The sequence below is a fragment of the Passer domesticus genome, chromosome 4 (assembly GCF_036417665.1).
Source record: "Passer domesticus isolate bPasDom1 chromosome 4, bPasDom1.hap1, whole genome shotgun sequence".
Classification (NCBI taxonomy): domain Eukaryota; kingdom Metazoa; phylum Chordata; class Aves; order Passeriformes; family Passeridae; genus Passer; species Passer domesticus.
This window is the reverse complement of record NC_087477.1, coordinates 49,516,333-49,542,165: the sequence shown is the minus strand read 5'-3', so window position 1 is coordinate 49,542,165 and position 25,833 is coordinate 49,516,333. Positions and strand designations below refer to the sequence as shown.

Below are 25,833 nucleotides of genomic sequence, written 5' to 3'. Positions count from 1 at the left end.
ATTAAAATACTTATTATAAAGATTTTCTTTCAGTTTAAGAAGTAATTTTTCTTGGCTGAAGGTGCCGGTTACTTTCATCCCACTCATAAAAAACTATAGCGTGGGCTGTATAGCAAAAAATAAGTCATGCCATTTGAAGTATCTGAGTTATTATTCATACTAACAGGATAAATATTAAAGGAAATTAAAAGCAGTAGAACACTTAAATTGAGCTGGTTTATTTTCCTTATGAAAATCAGTGAAAACTGAAGAGGTATAAAATTTGACAAAAACTAAAACATAATTCTAAACATTTCTAATAATGTCAAAAATCAAGGGACCTCTCACATTTCCTTGGCAATAATTTATTTTCAGTGTGTGTTTGCTACAGCTCATTTCAAGGCATTTTGTGTGCAAAAATGAGTGCACTTCACTGCACACTGGTGTCATACATGTATGTCATATGTCAATGTATGTTTTGTGAGCTGAGCGAGTTATTTAAAAATAAAGTATATATGTTTTAGATATAAAAATATTATTAGTGTGTCCTAGGTTTGAAGATTTCTATAAATTAAAGAAGATGAAACAAATAGAACTGGATGTTTTGTTCAGTGTTCATTTGACCCTTCATATTTCCAGTCTTGTTTAGTATCTCAAACTTATTTTCTTGCTAATTGCAGTCAGGGTATAAGCTGCTAAATTTTTTTCTTTAGGTGATAACTACCTACTCTAGAAAGGGTTTGATATCGCTGCTTCATAGCTGTCTAAACAATGTCTAACAATGAAATTTCCAGCTAAAGAAAGAGGCTATCCAGATGTAACATTATTCAGTGCATTGTGTGTTAGGGACATTTAAAAATAATAAATAATAGATGTTGAAGGAAGCTCTTTGAACTAAGTTTGCATTAAATAATAATAAATAGTCCTGGAGGACAGCAGTGGAAATTTTAAAGTATGCATGTCGGCTTGTAGTACAGTAGTCACTAGTCACAGTGAGGATAGTGGCTTTTAAAATGGCAAAGGAAATGAGATGTGTATTCATCAGTGTATGACTGATGTGCTGACGGGATCCTAATTATGCCATGAACACAGCAATGCTGTAATACAACTTTACCATAAGGGAATTAAGGCCATAATGTATTTTATCAGCTGCTGTGTGGAAGGAAAAACCTATTGCAATAATTCTTTTTTTTATTTTTATTTTTTTAATGGGACTGATGAAGAGGTGTTGATCATTGAATCAAGTAATGAACTTTCAAGATCATGGTAATCAGAGAGGGATAAGTATCTGTTTGATGTGGGAAACATCTGTTAAATAATTTCTCCTGAGTCTCTGCAGTAGTTGGCAAGTCTCATTGCTTTAGCAATGTTTTCATTATAGCTCTGTCTATAAAATGGCATAATATGTTTTGTACTACTGGTGACTTCTCAGGGTAAACTAGTAGCAGACATTTTAATTCCAAATTTTTGTTAAAAGTTTTTACAATACATTGTATAAATCAATATAGTGCTTTTCATCTGCATAGTCCTGTATTGAAAATTTCAATTTTTGTGCTAATAGAAATCACTATTAAAATAACCTATATGTAATTTACGAGTGACACATCTAGCTTTGTTTAAACCTAGTTACTTTTAAAATGAAGAAGTAACTTTGTCCTTAAGTGTGTTAGCCTAAAAGTAGATGTACCATTCATGTACTTCCTTTTCTTGATTCTATACACAGAAAAGACAGGTTTCCTAATGAGCATCTACTGAGAAGCTGTCCTAGGTTAAAATATAAAGATGTATTCTATTCCCATCCTCAAGAGCTGCTGAAATCAGGAGGAGCATATTTTTTCCCTTATCTCCCATCTATGTCTTGCCACATGACTCGGAGATAACTCCCTCCAGGAGCCATTTCTGTTTAACAGGCAAGCAAGGATCCACTGCGTGACTCATTAGACTGATGACAGCCCGTTGTGAAGTGCTCTGCCCAGGGGGAAGGAGCTAAGCATCCCCACCTGGATATAATCTGGGGTTTGGGACAGAGCAGGTAGTCTTTCCACTGGATTCCCAGAGGAACAGCTGCTCTTACCCACTGGTTTCCAGAGGACAAGAACCACCAGATCTTTTCTATGGGATCACCACTTCAATAAGACCATTTCATCTGGACTGCTGCCACCACCCTAACTAGCAGGGTGTCAGGTTGTATTTTGACTCTGTCAGTGGTTTTTCTTTGTATTATTGCATTTATTTGGGTTTTTTCCTCTTTTCCTCATAAATTGTATTTTCTGACTTGGAGTCTCTCACTGGTTTTGCTTTCAAACCAGAATAGAAGCTTATCAACACACCTGCACTAATCTTAGAACAGCAAGCCACAGAAATAAAGAGGCTAGTCTGTCACAGGAATTGTTATGCCAAACCCTATTTATCTATTAGTCTGAAGGAGCTGATGGTGGCCAACATCAAATACTCCAGCAAAGTTGAAATAAATCACACAGGGGTGGCATCCATTAATTAAAAAAAAAAAAAATTCAGTTAAGCTGAGCTTGAAACTAACTTTTCACATTGTGTGATATCTCTTTGTCAATGTTAGAGTACTCATATTTAAGAATTTTAATAAACTGATAATTTTTTTTTTTTTTTTTAGTGACTTTGACGTCAGTATACCTTTAGGACATTTTAAGATAATCTACAATTTTCATCACATATCTCATGGAAAAAGGAGATTATTTACAGCCCAGGCTGTAAAACATACCCTCCCAACTGGCAGTGCTTGGGCTGCAGCAATCTGGTTGAGGGCTGGGCACACACCTATGTACACACTTAACCTTCTTTAAAAGGGACAATGCATTTTCACCAAACTAAGAAGGGAAAGGTTTATGTGGGAAAAATTATTTAGCTAGTGTATGAAATATTTAGCTGTTCTACTTCTGTTAATTAATTCATTTTGAGCAATGTCTGAAGAAAATATTTTTTGTTGTTTAGAAGAGTTGTGCGTTCCAGACCATGCATCACAACATTAATTTTGCCTGTCAAAGACACCACTTTATCTTATTCATTCACTCTTTACAAATCTTCACCAGGCTACTATACACAGTAGAACTGACTGGAAAAAATCCAAGATGTACACATTTTTCTTAGAAAATGAATAGGGTTGAAGGGTGGGGAGAGATCTTAACTAAAAGATGCACAATAAAAGTTCAAGCCTTCAGAAGCTGAGTTGTGGTGCACAATCTGTTTTGCATAACAGCTGTAATAACAGTAATGTTTGAATAAGGGGATTTAGTATTATTTCACTTTCATTTCCATGCTTTTTTTGCTTTGTCAAAAAATCTGATATGACTAGCAATTCTCTAATTGCTTTACATCTATGAAAATATATTTTAATATTCTGTCTAGTGTAACAACATTCATTAAATTACATGCCTTTTCTGTCTGCTGCTATCATTGTTATCTTGTGGTGGGGAGTTCGACACATTAATTATGTGCTTCTTAAAAATATTCTCTTTTAACTTAAAGACTGTTTTCTTGAATGAGCCTTTACTCTTAGATTATAAAAGAAGATAAAGATGTGTTCCCATTTACTTCTTAAGATTCAGCTTAGATTCACTGCTTTTAAGAAGTCATTAGCAGTAGAAAATAATTTAATCTAGAACTGAAAGATTTCAGAGAAATTAATTTAAAATGCAAGCTTGTGTATGCATTCTTGTTTTCCCTACAGCTTATAATTTTATATTATATTATTTCATATTATATTATATTATTAACTTTAGGAGCACAATTCAACCTCCAATTTACCTGGTAGTTCCTCTTCTTTAGCCCTGATCATCCCCCATTTCGCAGATTTATTTTTTTAATGCATTAGACTTAAGCAAATAAATGCATACTATATGGAGTATCATCATCTTTATTTGCATGTTATTTCATCTCCAACAATCTCTTTCTTTAGAAATATTTTAATCTGATTTTTGCTTCTCTCAAAAACAAGCTGATATTGAGCATACCCAGCATCTTAATACGAAGATGAAGAAAGAAATGGTTAGCAGTGCTTGTCTTACTTTGTTAACAACTGTATTCCTAAGGTAGTGAAAAGTACCTTGACATCTAACATACATTTTTTGTTCCTGCAAGTAAATTACAACTGCTAGATCACTGATGCATGCAACAGACCTGGCAAGTATAAGTAATTGTCTGGATGTAATCATACAATCATAAGTAGGAAGATACTTAGCTAAGAACTCAGACTTTTTGTGTGGTGCCAGATGTACAAATGGAAAAGGATTTGTGTTAATATGGGAACACTAACTGTACCATTAAAGACATATCAACTGCTGTGAAATATCTGAAGAATTTGTTCCAAATCTGAGTTTAAAAAACTCTGGTAGAGGAAGGGAATGATGAGGATGTAGAAATTATCCATGTTATAAAAAATGACAAAAACTTAAAAAACCAGGAAAAAAAAAGGAGGCAGACAGATGGTGGCAGGTGTCGTCTTTGGATCCAGGTTACTTTTATAGTCATCTGACTCATGAATTTCTCTCATTTATTACTATCAAAGAGAGGATGAAACAGCTTAGCTTCAAGGCAATACCTAAGCCCTTTACATCTAACTCCAAGCACCTGGCTTACTTCAGAAAGAAAAGCCACTCATCTGTCAGTCTCCAGTTTGAAACTGGCAGTTCCCATGCACTGTTTGCCAGGTACAATTACATCAGTTGGCACAAGACATTAGACTCCCTGGTAAACAATCACAGAACTAAGTTCCCTAGTTTCAAGGGTTATTATTTTGAATTCTGTTAGATGCTGAGTTTTCTGATAGATTGTTATCTGAAAAATTGATGACAAGGGATATAATAATGAGGTTGCAGTCTTCTAGAATCCACCAAATCCACAGCAGCTCTTCCTTAAGACAATTATTACTTGTTCAGTCGGAATTTAAATGATTTCATATATTCATCAGTGGATTCCCAGGTCCACACAGAGATGCACTGAGATAGATAGTGGTAGAATGGGAAAGCTTTTCTAGTTAGACAAGTTATAAAAACAATAAAGAACAGAAATGTCAAAGAATAAAGAACAATAAAGAACAAAAAATGTCATTTTACTATACATTAGAGCAGACCAGAAGTATGTACATAGTAGTTACCACATCTCCATATATACACCATGTTTCAGGTGACATGTAGTAGCTAACAGCTGGGAAGTAGCTATCTCCAGTTGAGCTCTAACAGAATATTCACAAATTATTAGCTTTTTTGAAACTACTCTGACAAAGGAGACTTATTTATAAAGTTTAGAACCTGTTTAAAAAAATGCTTCCATTTGTTGCCCACAGAGTACTTAATGCAGCATAGCTAGACTGTGAAAATTAGCTCAGAAAATGAAAAAAAGGGATAAAATAAATTGTTTGCAATAAATAGCTCCCAAACATACCTCCTTTGACTTTATTAGGCATACACTAGGGAAGAACTTGGTCTGCTCTTTCTCTGGCTAATACTAACCTCCAGTTGCTGATGCCATTATTAAGTTAATTGTTTGGATCATCAATCTGTGTCAACAAAGCTTTCAAAGTGCTTGATGAGATATCAAGCATCAAGCTGCGATGCATTAAAAAATGATGAATTTACATCCAGGTAAAACAATGCCCTTCAGCTATAATAATGCATCACTACTTTGTTTACAAATGGGTATTCATCATGAGACATGGCAAGCACAGACAGTTTTGAAGGGGAAAGGCATTAGCACAGTAAATGATCTTTGCAACTAAAGCTGAATACATAGCGAAGTGAAAAAGGAGGGCATGTCAAATTATCTTTTCAGAAAGGAATTATGAATGCAAATTCACACTGGTGTTGCCTGATTCACATTAAATATTAACAAAAGATACAATTCAGTATTAAGATGTCCTTTATCAGAATAGATGAATCAACACAATAGACTTCTTCCAAAAGTTTCATTATTGAATAGAATTTCCCAGTATACACTTTTAGATCCTAGAGTAAATTGTTATTCTTTTAGTCAAAAAAATTAAAAGTGACTTCCTCTAACAGGCAGCAGGTGCCAGTGGTCTACCTCCCACCATTCTGGCAGCCAAGGAAGATTCAACTATGTTGGCTGTCCCTCTTCATGCTGCTTCTGCCGTTGGTTTGGAAGATTGATATTATTTTGCTAGGCCTATCAGCCCAAATAACTGTGTGATCACATCACAAGTAAATTTAGTGTAATTAATCTCACAGAGGCAGTGAAGATACTACTGCACGGTCTCAGAAAGCCAGAAAACCTGCAAAGAATTGCCAATTTCCTCTGATTTCTAGCATGTTAGTAATGCTGTGCAAATTATAGTTATCAAAAGTATGCCTACCTGTCCTATAATCATAACCAGATCATTACATATATATTTCAAATCTAATTTTTTGGTATTAAAACTCTGGAATCATTAGTAATGTCTAGAGGAGTACCTTCCATACTATGAAGTCTGAATTCTTATGACACATTTCTAATTATCCGGAAACCCCACTCCAGTGATATTTTCCAGTAGGTTATTTGGATGGGCAGTACCAACATCCAGGGCTGTGGACATGTCAACATAAAGAGTTCCACAAAGCCAGAGTATAAATTAGAGACTCATGAACACCCCAGCAGTAAACTTCTGCTGTGAAGATCTGAATAAGTTGTTTGTTAATTCTAGAAGCACCAAGCCTCTGACAAGGTATCCTTTGGGAGAGGAATGTACTGTACAAAATGTAACCATGGCAGAAATCTCTAGTCATATTACTCAGGCTGGTTACCGTCTTTCTTATGAATAAATTGTAAGACTCCTGAAGCAGCTTTCTTAGGCTGGCCTGTGTTTGAAAATTCTTAGCGTAGTCTTGGTTGATGTCTTCAGCAATTAGGTTGGAATTGTCTCAACAGCATAGTTTGACAAGAAAAGAGTGCTCTGGTCAAAGTGACACATTCTGATGGAAGTTTTGACAGACAGGCAATAAGTATTTCTGCCAGATAACAAGTGATTCTGAAGTTAAAGAAAATTTGTTCTTTCCTCAGGGTATGAGAAAAGAATTTGTGAAGTCAGTAAGCTACCGGCACTCATTGTTCTCCTTTCTCTGTGCAAAATACTTGTCAGCCTGGCCACTGAGGAGAAGAGGAGGAAACCTCAAAATGAACAGTAAGACTTTCATGCTGTTAACACCTTAGTTACCTTTTATATTGATTGTATCTATCTCAGAGCACATTAAAATAAAACTGTCACAAACTTCAGGACAGAAAGTAATTTTCTAACTTAAATTTGAAGCATGCTGGCAAATATTTTGTTTCTAAAAGGACAAGATGAGCAAGGGATGGCTTTTTCTTATTATAGAACATGCAATGACATTCAGAATAATTTTATACTGCTTCAAGGCAGTAAGTAATGTCTGCAGCAACTATATGTTAACAGTGCCCACTACCATCATGCATTATTGATTATTTTTCATGCAAAAAAAAGCTTTTTTCCCCTTTGGTTGCAGGGCTATCTGCCAAAGTTCTGTGAAAAATTACAATTAGCTCTAAGAAATGTTTGTATAAGGCAGAAGAATGCTTGCAAAGATAGCGTGGAAATGTTGCAAGAATTCCCATTTCTGCATTACATCACTAAAGAATCACCTTTGTGTTCAGAAATTTAATTTGCAAACACAAGTGTTTACAGTTCATTTGGCTGAGGCAATTATTGTTTGTCTACTTGGTATTCATTCTCTTGGAGATTACTGCTCCTGTAGCAGGAGCAACCACACATGAAACAAGTTCTGAACTACTGCTGTTTAGTACTCGGGATATTAAAGTAATCCTAAGTAGCATCAATATAATTTGTGCTGGTGATCTGGGTGAGATAGTGAACCATCTGTGATAGTTCAGGAGTTGTTCCTGCTGTGGGAGCAGAAGCTTTCAACAGAGATGTAGGGAAAACAGCTGAGAATGGTAAATTCTACTGTTATCTGACTGTAGCAATAAAAATAAACTTCCTTGGATGTTTCTTATTAGTGTCGGTTAACTTACTTTCAAGTAGAAGTGTTCTTGTGCTTCATCTGAAATTCCAGTCTTGTAACTTCCTAACAACTCGTGTAGTGTAAAAATCTTACGTGTTTTAGCCTGTAATTCTTGTCTATTTGTATTGGGGTAAAAAATAGTTCAGTCTTCTGCTCAGAACTCTGATTGTTTTGAATAATTTTGTTGATTTGTAGTATGCATCATTCACAGTAAATTGTAAAATATATTTCAGTACAACAAAGTAATGTATCTAGAGTTGCATAGAGGGAGCTCTTGCTTTGTTTTTTCCAATGTAGTAATGCATTATTTCCGGGCAATGAGACATTTTTGTTATTTGTTATAGGCTAAAGAAGTAGCACCCAAGATATTTGTTATTTACTGACTTTCTCATATATCTTTACTAAAATAGTTTTCTTTAAAATGCAGATATTTTCATCGGCTATTTGTTTCATATAAAGATGTTAAAATAATAAACTCTGTGAAATTGATGCTTCATGATTCCCCATTGCTTAAAGAAGAAATTTCTCATTCTAGAGTGTATAAAACAGGAACAGGAACCCTACAAAATTATCAGTAGAAGAATTAACACTTGTCATGAACATGTGTAATTTGGTTCCTCCCTTTATCTTGGATTTTTAACTATGTATTTGGTTCCCATCATTGTTAACCTGTTATTTAATGTGCAGTTGCAGTTCAAACTTTTCATGTGTTCAACATGCTTGTTGTGTTTCAATTGTCCTTTTCCTGGAGTTGTTTGCTTTTCAGAGAATGTTTGAAGTTCAGCTGCTAAACAAACACTAGAAAGAATAAGGTTTCCTTCCCTATTACTTATATGGAAAGCATTCTTTTCTTTTTTTCCTCACAGAGAGTCAGAAAGTACATGTTTCATACACCCTTAGGGTGGCAAATAGAGTTCTGTGCAAGGAAAAGAGACACTTATTCCAGAATCTCATGCTGCATGTACTAACAAAACAAATACTCTTATGGGTGTGATATTTTAAAACTGGCTGACTTATGTACCTATTTTCTACATGGTATTGTATTCATTTTTCAGTTGTTTACAGCCTACAAGTGAGACAAAGTAATTTTAAAAGCTGTTAGTTATGCAGCAGTTTTTTAAGAAAATTACACCTGCCAAACAAAGCATAGCTTGTGAAATTTTGTGGTATAACATCTAAAATCTTTGACATTCATTGTGCTAGGTTTTTTGCTCCATAAGATAGTATGCTTACATGAACTAGCAGACTGTCAGTCCTGAGGGACTAAATAAGCTGCCTGCTCAGACTGGATGCTGTAGTAAGTTCTGTTAGCTGTATTTTGAGGTGCAGTTGTTCTCACAACATCATTCTGCCTGTCTGAGTTATTCCAAATCTGTAGATAATTTAATACACGTCTAGAATAAACTGGGATAATACAGAAAAGCTGATGAAACTCTTGTTTATAGAGGTGAACTTGTTCCAAAATATTTTGAAATGCTTTAGAAAGCAGATTTTTTTGGTCAAGTTAATAATTTAAAAACTCCTAGAAAGTAAAGCCATAACTTTACATGTCCACTTTGGTTTAAAATAAAGGTGTGTGCCCTTGCATTTTTAATATATTTTATGGGTTTTCAAGTCAGTGTTTACTTTACTGGGCACAATCTGAAACTTTAATTGATCCACCAGCATCAGTAAAACAGAATGAGTGGTAGTAAAATCAGTGTTGTTGAAGGTCAAATACTGTTCACCGATTGGCAATAGATGACAAGACTCTTTCCCATTGCTCTTGTCTGAAAAAGTATCTTCATGTTTAGGGAACAAGAGCCCAATACTCCGAAGCCATCTAATTTCAGACTATCCCAGAGGAAGGAGACAAGGTCGCTTCACCTTGTTCCTTGTTTGGTTTGGGGGTTTTTTGTTGTTGTTTTGGTGTGGGGGTGTTTTTGTTACTGTTTTTTTTTTAAGAACTGCAGTATACTGGAAAAAAAATTAGAAAACATTGGGAAACATTTGGAAAAAAAAACTTGGAAAACATTTCATTGGAGGCTGGTTTTAAGGTTTTGTTCTTCTTAAGCTTTGTTGATTTGTAGTATGCATCATTCACATTCACAGTAAATTGTAAAATATATTTCAGTACAACAAAGTAATGTATCTAGAGTTGCATAGAGTTGCATTTTAGCCTGAAAACAGTAAAGCATATCCCTTACTTTTAGTGTGAATAAAATGTGTGTCTCCTGATTCAGTTTCCAAGTTCTTCTACTCTTACCCTCCTACATAAGCTAAGAAAGGAATTTTTTCCTGCTTGGTCCTTGTAGGTGTCCTGCTCTACACCACTGTGTTCTTAAGCTCTGTAGAGTCCAGGACAGGAAACGCTGGTGTGTGTGTGATGGAGATCTTGCATCAGGCCAGCCCTGTGAAGACAGACTCAGTGCACTCGGCCTCATGAAGGGTGTTATCTGCCAAGATGCTGCTGCGGAGGTACTGTCCTGGGCCAGAATTGTCACCACTTTGGTTATGGTGGGGTAAGGTAAAGCTGCTTATGTTGTACTGTACAATAAGGTTGTGATAGTTGTATTGCAGGAGGGTTGGAACTGGAACAAATCCTAGAAGGTCTGCTGTGTGAATGAAGAAAGGTCATTTTATGGAGGGGTGCTTATAAGCATACTTATACTAGAATAGCCCATGGGAATGGCATGGACATAGTCTTTATCAAAAACTAAAAGGAAAAATATCAGGGACACAGCTGTAATATATTCTCTATACATCATACTATCCCTGAAAAGTGCTGTAAGAAAATGGTACTCTTGGAAGAATGTGGGATTTATTTTTTAGCAAAGTGGGAAAGTTGAAGGCAAAGACAATAATACAAAATAAGAATTTTTTGCAATTTTTCTCCTTTTTTTTTGTCACCATGACATTTCAAGTTGGTCAAAATTTAGCAGTATTTCAGCCAATTATACAAAATTTCTGGGTTTAGCTGAGTTAAAACATGCTGTTCTCCAGATGCAGAGGGTTTGAAGTTTACATTCTGTGAATTTGCAGTAAGCTTTTGTGTTATTTTGGGCCAAGTGATATGTTAAAAAAACCCAATAACCACAAAAAATCCAACCTTTATCAGAATAACACTACTATTAAAATTAAAGAACTCTAGCCAGTGTGTTTTCTAGGTTGTCTCTGATATGTATAGATATTTGTTAACATTTCTACAGTGCCAGTACTAAAATTCTTTTACTTTGGAAAAAAAATCCAAGTTCGTCTTCTGATTTTGTTACATATAGTAATTTTATAGTCTGTTCTTCATTTCTTACTGGTGTTTGCTATAAATTGACTTTCCCTGATGAAGACTTTATGTGTGATCATAAAGAAATAATAGTTTGTAGATAATAGTACCAATAACAAGAACATTATTTCCAGAGGGAACAAAACATGAAGACCTAAGAGATTTAAGAGATCGTATGCCTTAGCCAATTGTCACTGGTTTTCCTGGTTAAGCAATAAAAAATCTGACACTCTGTCCTCTAGTAACAACCTTTCATAACCATGCAATCCACAGTCTTTGATCCCAGATGAAAGAAATCTCTTATTTTTCTACATACACTTACTGATAATTGTGTCTTGGACTTACACGTACTGATTTTTATGTGTTACAGTATTTCTGCTTTTTCAGTGTAAACATTTAAATGCTTGTGTTTACAGTGCCTGCTTTTGAGATAATTACATAAGCCATTTAGTTATTCATGTGTATCAAGTCAAGACTGGATTTAGATTTTGTTCCAGTTTTTGAATATTTAATTTAGAATTTACTAGTTTGTGTAAGGATTAAAACACAAAATGTTGAACTGAGATATTTCTGATTATCCTAATATATGGCTTTCCTTTTGTGTAAAATTCCAGTAATTTATACAGATTTTTTGATAAATACTTTTATTTGGTGCATATATATTCCTCAGAGTAGCAAAGAGCAAAAGAGTTGAGATGGAAATTTGCACTGGAACTGGCAGGTGAAATAAAAACAATCCTGGGTCTAGAAAAGGATATAAAGGTTCATCCCAGAAAAATGCCAGTTTTGATGCCTGATATTTAATAACTGTTGATAAGTTGCATTGCAACTCTGGGTCTTGTAAGGGTCACAATTAACTGTTGTCAAATCACATTTTGACAAGAATTCTTGGCACTAAGCAAGCATTTCTTATTACCTTTGCTCAGAATAGCCAATTAATTATGTCATTCAAACTTGCTGAAGATAAGAGTGATAATGCAAGATACTTTTGTATAACTAGTAATAACTAGTTAACAAATTCACATGAAAATATTGACCCTAGGCTGGGATTTAGTAAACTTTACTGTAGTAACTTTTGTTTATATGCTGAATTTAAATTTCATTTATCTACATTAATTTTATGGTCAATAAAAAATTAAAACACATATATAAATCACCAAAAAATAGGCTCATATTCACAAAGCATATTATAAAAATACTCCATTACATACCCAATGCCCTAACACTTATTCAAAACTGAACAATGACTGGAATCTATCCAAATGCAGACAAATGCTAAATACTGCCAGTATACTGCCAGTATAAAACCAGTCTCTCTTGCAAGTATGCAGCGTCCCTAAGGGAATAGTGACCCATACATTGCCATCCATAATAGCTACTTTCCCAGGAATAGAGGGGAAGAGAATGTTTGTACAACCAACTTTGGTAAGTTGAACTGCTTTTTCTTCTTATTTTATTGTGGTTTAGTGGCAATCAGTGCACTCAGAGAAAGGACTGTCTTGCTAGTTGCAGTGTCAGAGACAGAGGCAGAAGAATCAGTCAGAGAAAGTGTTAACTCTCTACTCATCCATTGCTCTATCTTGCTTTCTAGTTGGCTTTTAAATTGCCTTTTCTGTCTAGCAGTTTGTTTCTTGTCCTTCTGTTTTTGCTATAACTTCCAGCTCTTTGTCAACATCCTTGGAATGTCATTACACATCTCAGTTTGAAGGTGGACTTTTCCAGCACTGAAATATAAGCCCTTGCCATAACTGCCTGAGAGCCAGGATGGTATAGAGGAGACAAAGAAGAATAAGAGTCCAGGAAGTTTTAAATTAGGATTTTCCCCATCTCAAACAAGGCCTACCAGATGAAAATACCCCTGTGATTCTTAGCAGAGGAGGATGTTTCTGATAGCAATCGTCTGATTCAGACAAATTCTTGAATAAGGATAAGCAACATAACTCATTAAATAAGTAGGCTTCCCCTTTGACACAAGTTCCACATTCTCTCCAGAGTTTATGACCATGGGAAAGGAAATACAAGAGTTCCTAGACTTTTATGGGCCAGGCAGACAGAATCTGAGCTATTCCAGAGGAGCCTTATCTTCCTTTTCCATGTCACCATTCTGTCCTCTAGCTCAAGAAGAGAAGAAGCTATTCAAAGCATGTCTAGAAGGATTCAAGAATTGAAGAGAATCCCTTGCACTATAAGAACACTGTGGGTGGTAAACACCTTCTTCACAATGAGAAAATAGCAGGAAAAGATTTTATGGTCTTTAATCAATATATATAACTGTACTCATTGATGGAGGTGAACTGTAGGATTTTGCTTTAGCAGAGTGAGAAGAATTCACTGGTGTCTCATCTTTTTTTTTCTCTTGTTATTTTTTTTTTTCTAAGACCAGAGCACTCAAGTATTTTAGTAGGTGGAAAGAAAGCAGCAGAAAGCAACATGAAAGACAGGGCTCACAGGAGGAGAGAACAGCATTGCACAGAAGATGTTAAGCCAGACTTACATAGGCTTGCAGGCATAAAGGTTCCATAGTGAGATCTGTAGCTGAAGACACACATCACCTCTAAGGGGAGAAGCTCATTCTGTAGAGAAAGTATGCAGCAGACAGTGATGATGAAGGACGAAGATGATGATGAAGACAAGGTTAAACCATGCTGTTTCTTTAGTGATACGTAGTTTTTGTGAAGATTTTCTCTAAATCTCTGCTGGATGTTCTTGTTTCTGATGCCATCACCAATGATTGGTAGTATGCTAAATATATACAAATTCTGCACTCTGATTGGTTGGTGTGTTATGGAATAATGTTTACTGAATACTTACATAATTGTTGTCAATTTTGCTGCAACTTTTTTTTTGCGTGTTTTGATGTTCTCTAGGCCAAATTAAAATGTACAGAACAAGATAAAGGGAACTGGGAGGAATAAGGGGTGATTCTCCAGTGGTAGTTGCTTCCTATAAAAACCTACCACAAAGTACATTTGATGGCAGTGGGACTGAATTTTCCAGTTAAGCATCCTCTGAAAGGAAGGAAATTTAGTTGTCTGATTCAATAAGTAGGGCTGATGAAGAGGTTTACATGAACAGTGTACTATAGGTCTAAACTAAAACCTGAGTGCAGATATGCCCTGTGAAGAACAGATTGGTGAAAGTCAAAAGTAGGGATCGGGTGGGAGGCAGAGATCTGAGCATCAGGATCTTGACAACTGAAGCTGCAGGCTCTGATTTCCTTACTTCTCATGAGGTCTGTGATCATGTTCCTTGTTTCTCTCCAGACATAAAGCAGTGATAAATGAGCTCAGAAGTAGGTTACTGCTGTCAGTGTGTGCTAGGTGTGATCTTAAAATGCTGGCTAGATCTGGATTCTGGATTTCCATAGTGATTGTTTCCTGAATGATACCAGGTTTACATGGAAATTAGGAGTTAATCTCTAGCATATCAGCTCTGGATTTGAACAAGAGCCTGCCGTATAATTGCTGTGAGCACAGCTCAAATACTGCAGTACTCAGGGAATCAGGCACTTTGGTCTTTGGCAGCAACAGGTTTTTATTGTGACTTAATTTTGGTCATTTCTGTATGCTTAAATCTCTTTCTTGAGAAAGACAGAATTCAGAACTGGTGGTTGTGATTAGGATTAAGGAACTGTCCTATTAAGCACTATATAAAATATACTGAGGGACAGAGCTCTAAAGAAGATAATATCAGGTAGAAGAGAATTGAAATACCTTATCTTGTTTCTCTAGTAGATCAAGAAAAAGAATGTTTTCTCATTAGTCTTACAGCATATTACTCCATGTTGCTACTTCTAATAGAACTGTTTACTTTAATTATTTGCAAAATAGCCTATTTGTTTTCAAATATTTTTCATTCTTTTAACAGCTTCTGGCCCTTCTTGTGCTGCCCTCATAAACAACAACTATAAAGTTTGCTTTCTCTGGCCAGATTGTGTAAAGTACTGAATTCTGTTAACTCTACTAAATCAAGGCTTAGCTCCTTCCATGTTCAAACCTTCCAAATCAAACTGCAATATAAATTATCAGTATTAAAAACTGTGATACAATGGTTGGATTATATTTCATTGGCAAGTAAATCAAGTTCCAATTGGAAAAGTAATTAATAGTATAGAATTCCTAATGTCTCAAATGCTGATGTCCAGTCTGCACTAATGTAAATTCGTAATCTGCTTTCTGAGATCACCTTATCCATCTCTTGTCATATTATTATTTAATCTGTTAATTAATAAAGAAATTGTATTCTTATATATCTAACTTAAAGGTTGATAAGCATGGACTGTAGATGGTGGAAGGAGCTGCCAATCCATTCTTTAAAGAAGTGGAGAGCAGAGAACTACCAAGAGAAAATGTTTACACAAATGCCCAAAAAGATCATTTAGACACAACAGCTCCATTAGCAGAGTTAATTGATAAGCATGACCCAATTCCCTTCAGTCTAATTACACCAGTTCCCAAATTCCATGAAAAACCAACAGCTGAGTAATACACAGCTGGAAGAAGGGCTTCAAATGCAGCTGTCTTGCTCCTTTTAACAGAGGATTAAAAAGATTCAAGAGATCATTATGATAATCGGAAACCTTTTCCTCATATAAACTGTGGGGAGATACTGCTTGCTCTCTGCTTTCTCATGAGTGTTGCAAGATAATGAGAACATGTAAATCTCTTCTCCAAAACCATATGAAAGGCAAAACCAGTCTTGTTATTGAGTATAACAAATTTGATCCTGACTGCCATATCACTCATAGCTCAGGAAATTCACTATTCCTCTAGTGATTGTAACTGAAAGCAGAACCTATTATTTTGTTGTATGAGAATAATTTTTTCTTTAGACATTTAACCTTTTTCTTTTGGAAGCTACATTTTCTGTCTCTCTTCCAAATGCTTCCTACAAATTTTGTAAATCTCTTTAAAAATAAAAAATATGTTGCATTTTTTGGGTTAAATTCTTATTTCTAAAGTATCATTTTAACTGACTTATTATATAAGGTCTAAGACTAATATCTTTGAAAATAACTTTTGTGGACTGATCTGAATCACATGTGTATATATATATATAAATTTGATATATGACTTCTTTTTTTGTGACATTTTCATTCAGTATGTCTAGTTTCTTTTCATTGACATTTCTTTTTTCTCTATAGAAATGTATACAAATATGAAAAAGTACAGTAATAATTCAAATATATTTGAAAAATGTGGAATTCTGTTTCCAGGGGAAAAAAATCATTAATCTATCTGTCAGCATTTTTTTTGTTTGAGACTTCTCTTTTTGGAGTATAAATAGTATAAGCATTGTTCAGACATCCAGTATTGAAAGGGAACTGCTAGTGCTAGTTTACAAAGAACTGGATTTTACTCAGCAGCAGTTCTTATTAAGTCAAGGTACTAGTCAAAAAGTAACCTGGTCTTTAAAGCCAGTTAATCCTCAAAATTAGACATCTATAGATGTGAGCCAAATATAGAAAAATCTGCTACAAGATTGCATGTCACCTTTGTATGATGAAAAAAATTTTCAATCCAAGCTCTCTGTGTGTCATCTAGTTCATGTGAGAGTATTTGACAAGGAATTACAACATCAGCTGACATCCTATGCAGAATGGATGGAACACACATGGAAGTACTCCAAAGATGGAGTTGAAATGTCCACACTCCTTTATGTACCTAACAATAATCCCATGTGAGAATATACTACTTATCTTCTCTCTTTTTTGCCTGATCCTGCATTAGAATGTGATAGTTTGCAGTTAACCGTGAGAGTTTCTTTCAATCTCACTCAGTACAGAAATAGGATACCCTGTGTCCTTTGGAAAGATGGGCAGTCTGGCCTCTCCAGTCTGGAATCCCACTGCAGTTTTGTAGAAGTTGTAGAGTTAAAAATGCACCATATCCAACATGATTTTATGCCTTTCCTTACCTGACAAGTTTTCTTGTCTGGCCTGTTCTTGACTTCTCATGCATACTATTGTACTACGCTAGTGTGCAACGTTCTTCTGGGAACCTTTTTTACATGAGGGTTCAATAATGATATTAAAAACACCTATAAGCTAATTTTTATTATATCCAAATAATGCTCAATTTCAAATGGCACCCTTCTGTGATTATGATATCCTATGTACTGCTCTCTTACAAACCAAACTATTTTAACTTGAGTTTCACTTAACAACAGTAAAGAAACCTACATGCTGGTTCTCTTTTAATTTGATTATTTAAAAAAATCCAAAGCAAGTATTTGTAGGATTTTCTTCTAATGAGTTCAAAGGATGGACTTCAAACTTGTATGCAGAAGGCTGTAATTGTTTCATTTAAGTACTGACTGCCACTGTACTCATTTAATCGCATTCAATAATATTTGTGTCTAAATTGTATTTCTCTGATCCACCCTGAGCAAGGGCATAATGAGATATATACAGTCTGTGAGTACACCAGGAAATGAATAATGACTCAGAATTTCTCTTGTGTTTCCCCTTCCTGTTGTGTGGGACTATGGGACTACTCCACTGGTCTATGTGGAGCAGATTGTTTGCTGTTGTGTAGATGGCCATGTACTTTGACTAACAAGAATCAAAACCTCACCCTCAAGCATGTCTGTGGGGAGGCAGAGGAGAAAAATTATCAATATGTAATTTGGTGGGCATATTACTAATCAGCTCATTCATGAAAAGTAGTACTCTGCTTTTGAACGCTAAACAATTGTCTGTAAAGTATGGTTCCTTACAAATAGCAGCAGAACCTGTCTTTGAACTGTTATTCCAGTGATCCAATAGTCCAATTAAAGTATGCTTTGGAAAACAAGGAACACAGCTCAAACATGAAAAAACATTTCTCTTGAAATTACCTTTTCATGCCTATGAGCTGAATGTATTGATATGGTCTCTTATGATCTACCATGCCATGTCAATTCTGGTTCTGAACAGAACATTACCTTGTATTAAGCCAGTGTGAATGCCTTAATAAACATATCTGCCTTAGTGCCTGTCACATTGTGTTGGATGTGCAAACTATGATTGATATAGAAAAATAAACACATTAAAAGAAAACAGTTCATTTTCAGCTGCTGGATTTTAATAAAAGCTTACGCTAAAAGTGACCTAAAAAGATTTAGCAAAATATACATTGGCACAGGTAGAAAAATTACCGTTGTACTCATAAATATCCTGCAACTACATCTGAGGTCTGCATGAATTACATTATTTTATAAGCACAGTTGGGCTTTTCTAAACACATTGCAATATAAAATAGAAGGACAATAGTAAGATTTTCTATTCTAGATATATCTAATGGTTCCTATAGGAAATAATGTTCATTCTTTAGAACTCCAAGCATAGATTTAAACAGGTTTGTTTATCTTTTTTCATTCAAGTCCAGACCTACATGTACTACTTCACAACAGAAAGCAAGCTGATTGATTTCCATGGGAGCAAAATGCAATTCTTTTCCTTTAACAGCAAACTCTGATTTGTTTGACTAGTATTACCCCAAATCAATATCAGAGTTAGTGAGGACAAGATCACTTTCTATGCAGTATGTGCACAAGCAAATATGCAGACACTTCCAGATGAATATTTTAAAATGCCAAGAAAGTACTAATTGAGAGCTGATTGCCCATTACAAGGGTGGGAGCTGGTAAACTGAGCAGCAAATGTCACAATTCTGGGGTTTTTAATCACCTAAATAAATATTGACACGGGGTGATAATCAGTCCCTTCTTTCAGTGATTAAGAACAAGTGGATTTATATCTTCTGATTTCTTTGTAATAAAATGCAAAACCACTCTGAATTACAAGAAAAACTCAGGATCTAATTAACTACCAATTTTTATTAAAGCTTGATCAATTCTAGTCAGTAGAATCTTTTATTGACTTTACATGGGCTGAGAAAGGAACTTTGTCACATCCATCAGAGTTAACATGAAGAAAGAAAGATTATTATCTCTTTGGATTCAGTTTAGTTTTGGCTTTTGCTCTTGTTTCCCAAACTTTGTTTAAAACTCAGATGGAAGAAGAGAACAGAATTAAACTGAACAAAGGAAGGCCCATTTTAAATAGAGAGAAGTATTGCTAATAATCTTGTACTTTTGATTTTTGTGGCTCATGGCAGCATAACTGGACATCTGAGCAGCTGCTCCCACAGAAGGGATACTAGTGCTGATTTTTCTTTGCATTCTTCTGGTAGAGAGAGGCTCTCAGAAGAAACACTTTGAGTTGCAGCTCTTCAGAGAACCCAAGGCACACAAGGCTCCCAGCATGGAGGCTTGCAGCTCACTATTTCTCTTTGACAGTATGCATACTCCTGATGGAAATATTTTGATGTCAAAACACCCTTGCTTCTTGAGGTTTTCTTCTAAGAAACCTTTTTATATTGTGGAAAAAAATAGATTTTACATTATAAAAAGCACGTAAACAGTCCACTTTAACTTGCCTAGTAGTGTTTTATTATGCTCATGAGGGCATGGGCATGTAACTATGCAGAGTAGTTTGCACACTCTCAGCATCCACAGAGTTTTCTTCAAAGCATCATCTTTGTGGTTGAGAAATGAAATGAATAATGTAACAGCCTTCTCTTAGCTTTCATGCCCGAGACACATTTGTATACACATACTGAATGGTTATGTGATCTGAGACAAAATTTTCAATCAGAGGATACCTATGGATAGTTTCTAAGACTGATTCAAATTAGTGATAGGTAGAAAAACTTAACCTAAAAGGGGAGAGAAGAGCAAAAGAATGACTGAAGAGAAAATAATAATAATGTAAAACATTTATATTTCCATTTTAAAAAGTATGATAAAAATATTTTGCTATTGCATACATTTTCTCAGCAAAGGATGCAATTTTGAAACATTATGAAAAAGAATTTTTGTACAGTGATTGCTTTCTTGTTGTGATAGAATGATACATTGTGATAGATTTTAGCTGGAAATAACTTTGCATGTTCACTCATTTAACATAACAAATTCTGGACTAAGTTCTCATACTTTTGGCATTTGAAGCATGAAAACATAGGTCCTGAAAATGGAGACTGAATGACACAGAGATTATTAATTGTGCACAAGCACCTTCATTTAGACAATAGAGTAATAAATCTTCAAGTATTCTTGGCCACTTCCTAGCAAACAGAGGCTTAAAAAAGAGCCAATAAAGTTATTTTTGTTACTTGTATTCACATATGTCTGCATTTCCATTTGAAGTGTGCCTTTCTTTAAAAAAATAGGGAAGCTGTTTTAGAAAACAAATATAGTAACTCTATATACATTAAGTATAGTGAAATGTATATAAATTTTATCTCTTATTTACCATACTGTATTGAGATGCATCCATTTTTCTATTGTTTTGTTCCATTTGGTCAAAAATCATGAAGCTTTACAAACACTGAATATTATTTACACACTATTGGATGTGGCTTGGTTTCTTTACTTAATAATGCTTGTATATTCTCACCATTTATTCTGTGCATATTCATTTAATTGCTTTCTACCTAAGAGCTTGTTCATGCAAGTCTTCATTGAAAGTGAACTTAAAAAATAAATTATTGTGATTGACCAAAATTTATTCAAATGACAAGACCCTGATGAAAGAATGAGTAATCAGAGGAAAAAAAGCAGAAATATTTTCCAAATAAAATAGGTTCACCAGTGTTACTAAGTGGGAAGCTTGATGGAATTTTGAATTCCTAGATGGTCTCTGTTTACATGGCAGACTTATAGCTAAGGCTTTAATATACTGCCAGGTAATTTTATTTCATGAGATATAGTGTAAATAGTCTGAATATAGGGTGTACAATTATTCAGAATAACAAGGGAATAATGGGATAAGTATTAACTGGCAGAAGAACATTCTGCCTTTTTCAGATTTAGATACCTAGAAAAATGTGGTTTAAAAATATTGCTTCATATCTGACTCGTAAGAACCAGTTTTTAACTTATTTTCTTTATTATATAAAATATGCTGAATAATTCTGCTAAACAGGGTGATTTTCTGTGCATGAAAACTAAGAGAGAATGTCCTGCAGAGTTCAAAACTGGTACAAAAGAGGTGTCTTTTCTTAGGCCAGATAAACAGTGTAAGAAAATGAACATTAGTATATTCAGAAGTAATAACTGTTTTTATTTACTCTGGCAGAGACAAGATAACTTCTAACTGTGAGTTGCATAGTAGCATTTTCAATACAGAGGATGGTAGTGATTCCGTGCTGGCTTTATGAATCATGAAACCTTTCTGTTTTGATTTGTGAACACAAAATAGTTGTGAATCTGCATTCAGTTGCATTTGAAAATGCATTTTACTGGATGAAGGTAAAGATTGAAAGTTGGGGTTTTTTTTTGAAGTCTAATTCAAAGGAATTTATTTGTCCATGTATCATCATCTTAACATTAAACAGCAATAACTAGAACCTGTAATATCTGATAACAGCAGACATTCAATATGACTGATAAGATGTATTGAAAACATGATTATTTGTTTTCATGTCATAAACAGAAATAAAAGGAAATAGAGAAAAAGCTGTTTCTGTAAATTTCTCACATCCTTATGTGTCACTTTGCAGGAGGCCACTTGTTTGGAAAGTCTACCAAAACCAAGTTCTTGTGATTCAGTTAAATCCAAACAAACTTCTCAAGTCATCTCTGGTTTTTATGGTGATGTATTTTTGCACATGGAAAAGATTTATATGAAAGAGCTTAATAGGAATTTTTCCTATTGAAGAAAGAAATCAGTAAAACTAAAATAAATGCAGGAGAGATCGAAAGAATAGTCAAGACAGAATAATCCATTTGAGAATTAGGTTTATACTTGCTTTGTTCATCTCTTACTTTATCCAATCCCCGTCAAAAAAAACCAAAAAAACCCCCACAAACCCAAAAAACCCAAACAAACAAATAAACAACAACAACAACAAAAAAATCAAATTAACAAACAAGCAAAAACCCCACAACATAATCCTAAAACTGCTCCCTGTTTATAGCATTTATAGGGAACATAGAAAATTGTGCAATTCAAACCTAGTTCTCCTTCCTTAAATTCTTTGGTTTCTGCACAGACTAGCACCTCTAAAATCCAGTTCAAGATACACAAGACAGATGAAGGCACTAGAGGGAGACATGAGCATGCTGACTTAGTCAGTGCATAGCATAATAATGTTTGTTTTATGAGAAATGAATCACTAGTTTTGAAGGAAGACTTCAGATACCAACACTCTAAGGGTTTAATGTATGATTGGTAATAATTTCTAGAGCACTAATGAGTATTACAGATCTCAAAGTGTAAATCAAGTTGCTTACTACCAAGTGAAGTTTCCACTAATGTTCCAGCAGTGGAACTTCTTTCAAAAGTACAATACACTAATAGACAATTTTAACACAAAAGCACAAAGTAAAGAGAACAGATTCCAAAGTCCTGTACTAGCTCTACTGTTTCGTTCTGCCTGTATATCTTTTTTCTGTATGTAAAGGTCTAGGCACTATTTGAGTAGAGATACAGACTGATGCCAGACAAATATGTGGCATTCCTTGGAAGGAAAACTTTTTATTTTCATTTGCAGAGTATTTTGGAAGGGAAAGATGCAGATTTTCCTGTAGGTTTATGATTTAATATAAAAAGTCACCACCTGTTTTAATTTTTATAACCTCATTTGGTAAAGTATAATGAATACATTGTATTATTGTTGTAATTACAATTCTTTTTAGTTACTTGAGAGAGACCACTTTACATTGAGCTGTCTAATCTACTAATGTTTTAGACACATGGAACATGCACACTTTCTAAGAATCTAAGCTTTAGCTGGTAAAGCAATCAGTTAAGACTGTTTTTGTGACCTGTAATGGGATATTGAAAAATCCATACAATTTGTTTGTGCAAGACATCTGTATAAAATCCAAAGACACTTTCAAATCAGATAATCTTCTCAGCCGCATTCAGCTGTATGAGAATAAAATACTGTTTTCCACTGCTTTGTCTGCTTTCTCTAATTCCTTCAGCAACATTGATTTGTGCATTTAGAATATGATTTAGATTAAGTCTTTTAAAAACATAATATGTTTATTTGACATCTGTAATATTTTTTTACTGTAATCATTTGGGGTTTTTTTCAGGGTAACAAAAATATATTTGTCTGGCTTCATTTCCAATAAAGTAATATTTGTGTTCTCTTATCCATATATACAGTATCATAATATTAGGTTGATGGTTGATAATTCCCTACAAAAGGTGTTTCTAATTATTCAATTAAAAAGCAAGTTGAACTATGAAAAAGTCTCAGAATGCAGTAAAACTATTCAAAAAGCATTAATAAAATGTCAGCCCAGTAGAATAAAAGACTAAAATCATATTCTATTTTTTCACAGCCGTCTACATGCCTGAGGAAAAACATCATATAAATGTTAAACTTTTTTGTAATTAATTTTATTCCTGTTGTTGACTGTAAAATTCCAACTTATAGGAGCATGATACCTTCATGGACTTAGCATAAAGGTGGTTTTCAAAAAAATTTGCTCTTTGAACACAGAATACAGATACTTCTTCAGAAGAAATATAAATAAAAATTATATATATAAAATATTAACTACACTATGCATTTTGTTTTCAGTATCCTGGATGAACTGCGATTTATGATTAGTCGTACATTCATCCAGTATCCTGATGAGTGTTTAATTATTCGTAATGTTTGACATCAGCAGCAGGAGACCCTAAGAACCTTTTTGCCTTCAGTAAATGTGCTGCCAGGCTTCTCAGCTGGGGAACTGCTTGGCATTATATAGGATGGAGGCTTGAACCTGTTGCTCCCATCTGGATGAGTTGTCTAGTTTTATGGTTTGGGGAGTCCTTCACACTTCCTACTTGGTAAAAAAAGACCTTCCTAAGCAGATGGTCAACATTAGAAAAGAAGATTAGGATGTTTTTGGCAAAAACCTCAACTGATGGGAAGTAGTTATTACCAGTCAGGCTAGGAAAACTAAGCCTTACTCTTTGCTACCTTTCATTCCAAATATTTATCATCTTCCCATGAGTTTTTCCTATGTTCTTAATTCATATTATGCATTACACAAGGAGCTCAAATTCTGCTTCAGTATTCATAATTTAACTTCCATGCATTTCCATTAAACCTTGTACCTTGCGTCTTCCATGGCATAAATTCAATTACCTATGTTTTCATATTCAACTACCATAAAGGGCATCTCAGGTAACACTAGATTGCATCTTTGTATTAATAGACACTTATTTAACAGATACACAACAATCATTAGGGTAAAAATGAACTGTGCTCAGTGGAGACAACTTTATCTTTGGAAGAAAATATCCTTCATCTTTGAAAGTATGCATTTCCTATTAATCTAATGCTGTACAGATGAGGGCTCCACAAGAGCGTGGTTGGGCTCCTAGGGTTTTTCATTCATTCTTCTCTAAAGAGGCATGAAACAATTAAAAGCTTATTTAACAAATATATTTTGATTTAAAATAAATAGCTATGGTTTCTGAATTAAAAGCAGTTTCTGTAGTGTCAACAATTCTCACAGTATAAGTTCTTTGCATGAAGTACAGTATATCAGGATCCTGGTGTTTTCACTAGGGGGTGGATTCACACAGATACCTTATAAAGATCCTAAGACAAATGTCTGCTGTTGATTTCTGCAATTATGATTACAGCAGGCACTACCAAACTGTGCATCTCATTAACCTGCCCTGTCGGCTCTGGGAAATTGCAATAGTATTGTAAATATTTTGCCAATATTTGGCAATATTTTACCTCTGAGCACTCACTAGATATTCAGGTGACTTGAGTTTACGCTATGTTAAACTATTTGTACCTAATGTATTGCTTTATTGTAACTTGATTAAAAAATGCTTCATAGGAATTGACTATTGCAAGCTTGCTTTCTTCCTGAAATGTAAGTTATTTATCCTTTAAAATGCCATTTAACTGTTTCTGATGGGAGCCTTATACAAATATAGGCTGTTGATTTTGGTGTCATTCCCAAAAATTTCCAAATTCACCAAATAAATGTATTATTTATTTAACATAGTGGCCCTATAAACCCAGAAAATGTCAGAAAAACTTGATGCTTAATTTGCCTTACAGTATAGTTCTTTGTAAGGTCAACTAAATGTCATAAAGACTGTCCCAATTAGGTAAACTCTTGAGGGATTACATGCATATTCCAGTCACTTATTAGCCAGAAGAAAATCACTTTGAAGTTTGAGAGCCATAAGCTGAAGACAAGCTAAATGCAAGCTCTTATATTTCTCTGACATGTTGGTAGATTAGACTTACTAAAACACTCTATAGATTTATAGGGCCATTTTGGAACAGCTGTTTGAAATGCAGCTACTAATCAGCTTGGAGTGGCCTAAGCTGTTATTTGGGCAATTTAATTTTTTTGAAAACTGGTAAAAAAGATCAAGCTATGTATCACATGCAGGGAATTGCATTAATTAATCTAAGTATAACAAAAAAGTGCTTCAAATGCATAAAGGGAGTATAATAGTTTAAAATTAATCAAATCAAAGCCTTCACTGAAGTTTATGCTTTCTGATAGAAAGAACTGTCATAACTTTATGTCAAGGTAAATCCACGTAACTTTTAGAAGACAAAATAAATG

General features: G+C 34.5%; 1 long non-coding RNA gene across 1 annotated transcript; it reads left to right on the top strand.

The window, feature by feature from the left end:
* The first annotated feature begins 1,206 nt into the window (after positions 1-1,206).
* Positions 1,207-20,351, top strand: LOC135299183 (uncharacterized). Its single transcript, XR_010361225.1, has 4 exons — positions 1,207-2,163; positions 7,006-7,126; positions 10,277-10,439; positions 13,357-20,351. It is a non-coding gene; the product is annotated as an uncharacterized LOC135299183 (long non-coding RNA).
* Positions 20,352-25,833: the final 5,482 nt, after the last annotated feature.